This window comes from Sinocyclocheilus rhinocerous, unplaced genomic scaffold (assembly GCF_001515625.1).
Source record: "Sinocyclocheilus rhinocerous isolate Xijiao unplaced genomic scaffold, SAMN03320098_v1.1 scaffold2338, whole genome shotgun sequence".
Classification (NCBI taxonomy): Eukaryota; Metazoa; Chordata; class Actinopteri; order Cypriniformes; family Cyprinidae; genus Sinocyclocheilus; species Sinocyclocheilus rhinocerous.
The window spans coordinates 115,697-119,230 of NW_015644013.1; the positions used below are offsets into that span (position 1 = coordinate 115,697).

At 35.2% G+C, this 3,534-nt stretch overlaps 1 protein-coding gene across 1 annotated transcript in view; it reads left to right on the forward strand.

The window, feature by feature from the left end:
- The window catches only part of acsl6 (acyl-CoA synthetase long chain family member 6), a 28,197-nt gene that overhangs the window by 3,526 nt on the left and 21,137 nt on the right, over positions 1 to 3,534 (forward strand). The gene's annotated exons all lie outside the window — the stretch shown is intronic.

A 3,534-nucleotide genomic window follows, 5' to 3' on the forward strand; every position in this document is an offset into this window, starting at 1 on the left:
GGGCGTGTGTGTGTGTGTTTGTGTGTGTGTGTGTGTGTTTGTGTGTGTGTGGTCACTAAAATAACCTCATTTTGATTCTTTCTGGCTCTTTGCAGACTGTATAAAGTGGCGACCTGTTTCTAACCCATAAAATTACTTTTGTTGGTATAAATTAGTGCATTTAGGTGGATTGAGTAATTATTATTATTTCTGTCAGCGTACGGTAATATCTTGTTAGTTAACTAGTAGTGAGCAATATGTTTTTACAGCATTTGTTCATAATATTTGTTAATGTTAAATAAGAAAATGCAATTGTGAAGTGTTTGTTCATGCTGTTCACATTAAAAAGGTAACATATGAATTTTTATTTTAATAATGTATTAGTAAATGTTGCAATTAACATTAACTGAGATTCATAAATGCTGTAGAAGTATTGTAAATAATGAAACCTTATTGTAAAGTGTTACCTAATTATTAATTGCACAGTTACACTGTGTTCAGTGCAGATCGTGTTCATCCTCACACTATAAAGAACGGGAACATCTAAATGAACTGCTTATTATTTAACATCACTGACCCTCCTAAATATGTGAATTTATACCAAAAAAGGTAGAAATATCTCTTTATAGAAACATCTGCAAGTCACTTTTTTACAAAAAGTAACACTAAATGAACTGCATTTATTCAAGAAAAAAATATGATTTGCCATCACTGATTACCAACTGGGTTAAATCAGATAGAGTTAGTAGTTTAGGGCAACAGTGCAGGAGACGTGACCTACATGAGAGGAAATATCTTCAGGAAGTCAGCACATGTGAGGAGGGAAAGGTGGACAGACTCTGAACAGCCAATGGAAAGCAAGGGTTACTCCCGTCCATCTGTTTTCTGGACTAATAGGCCGTAATCTCTGGTGACAGCGCAAGCTACTTGCTAGTGATGCCTTTGTGGGGGCGGGGCAGGGGAGGCGGAGCCTTACTCTCCAGACCCCGCCCTCAAGATGGACAGCAGCCAATCATCACTGCTCACAAGCTGTATGAGGCTCTGGATGTCCGTTTGCAGAACATACATGCAGAAGCTCGTCTAATGACTAGAGCACAAAACCCACAAATGCAGTTTTATCAAGCAGAGGAGTTAGCAGAATCACAGCAGAGGACACTGATCTGAGCGCTTGACATGACTCCATCAATCTGAGTATTAATATTCAGCTCAGCCTGGTTGCTCCAGATGATTGTGGATTCATTATCCAGTGTCAAGCATTTGATAGCAGTGTTTTCTCTCAGTGTAATAGCTTTGGTAATGTGTCTCTCTCACGCCAGACACGATACTTTAGACCAACTTAAAAAACACTCTCATACTCTTGTTACGGCCAAATTGATAATTTCCCAAATTCTATTTATGAACCAAAAATACATATTTTCCCAAAGACAAAAAACATTCAAGCAAAGTAAAAGGATGGTTTATTATAAAGAGCATTTCATACTTAATCAGAGTATTTAGATTTAAGACATAAGCCAAAATGTTACTTAATAAAGATCAATATATATTTTTGGGGGGCTTTTTACAACTTAATTTCACCATAAACATAAGTTAAATTAGGTATAATATGAAAGTAGAACTTTCACTGAAGATAATAATAATATTATGACTTACCAATATTACCAAGAGAAATGACATTAAAGTATATGTTAGTTCATTATAAAAGCCTGTCAGTGCAATGCGGTACTTTAACCATATTTCAAAGACAATAGAAGTAACAATGAAATGATTAAGTCTTTATGACTGCATGAGAAAGACTAATGTTACATTATATAATGCAGAACCGATCATCATCATATATTTTCAAATGCAGTGTTTGAATATGCATGAACCACTGATCTGCTGAGGAAAACGTGAAACGCTCCGTCAGAATATGAATGTATTATATTGCATATCCTGCAGACGCTCTATATTTAGTGCTGATAATCCTTTGATAATCTACAGCGTATGAATGAACGCTTGTGCATTAGGAGAGCGTCTGGAAAATGATGCATAAACTCGCATCAGATCACGTCCGTGGAGATGATCAGCGTGATGATCCAGAGATAGCGTGCATCTGCCTCTGTAGGCTGTTTGTGAATAAGAATTACTGTATTACAGTGGTTGGTTTCTTATCTGCAGTTATTTATGAGTGCATTTAAATTCAATCACCGTCATGCAGTCTGGATAGAAAGGAAGCTATGAGTAAATAGACTTTAAAAGGCTCCACAAACAATCAATACTTACTTACTATAGAAACATCAGCAGTTTTGTTACCAGAAACAACCAGAAGAGCCGTATGTATTATTGATAAAGCATAATTACTGGTAACACTTTAGATTAGGGACCAATTCTCACTATTCTATAGTTGCTTGTTAGCTATTACTAGCATATTAGATGTTTATTAGTACTTATAAAGCAGATATTAATGCACGGCCATATTCTAAGATCCCTTAACCCAACACCTAAACATAAGCACTACAACAGGTACCTTACTTACTGTCAGTGAGCAGCGGTGAGGAGTTTAATGAGAGAAAGAGTGAATGTGTTCCCTCGTCTGAAGTGTTACTGCATCAGTCTCTTTCTCCTCTGAAGCGTATGAGCATCACTTATGATGGAGACGGTCTCCTGAGATTCCTTGACAAATGAGAAATGAATTCTATGATGATGAATGAGGCAAGACAAATGATAAATATGCTTTAAGAAGTAAAATAGTTGTGTCATTACAGATGGGTTATTTTATCCAGTATTTGTATGAACTGAGCAAAAGTGCAGAACCTTGAGAAAAAGAAGTGCGCTGAACTGTACTGAACGTGCACTTAGTGTAAATATTCTTAAAAACTGTACTTGCACATGATAGAAAATTAATGAAATCAAAGGCCATTTAAGTGAACAAAAAACACTAACACTAAACACTAAAGTACACTTTTAAAATGTGCACTTTATAATAATGTACAATTAAAAGTTTTATTTTAAATGACATTTCAAATCATTATGTTTCAATAATCTTTTGCTGTGCTTTGAAGTACACTTATTTTGACATGTTGACTAAAATACTAAAGCACATGTAAAGTACTTGATTATAACTTCAGTGTGTTATTTGATATTAAAATTAGTTTTTTTTTTTATTGCAGCATCATTATTACAAATGTGCCAATATATTTAAATGCATGACAAGCAAACTTCAGCAGGAATGACATTCAAGTATATTTTAGATGATCATAAATTCGTGAGTTGTAAGCAGGATGAGTGGCGTCTCGTCAGGCTGTGGCAGTGAGGAGCTTCACTGCGTTTTAGAGCTCAGCTTGTTGCTTCATTCACTGATTTAAAGAATCTAGATTTACATTTTACATGTAGTCATTTTGCAGACGCTTTTATCCAAAGCGACTTACAATTGGGGAATACATCAAGCGATTCTTCTTAAAGAGGCAAACAGACACAGGAAGTGCTTGAAATACCAAGTTTTAGGCATTGTTCAAATAAGTACAAGCTAGAAACGGAAGGAATAAATAAAGAGAAAGACAAAGTTTTTTTTTTTTT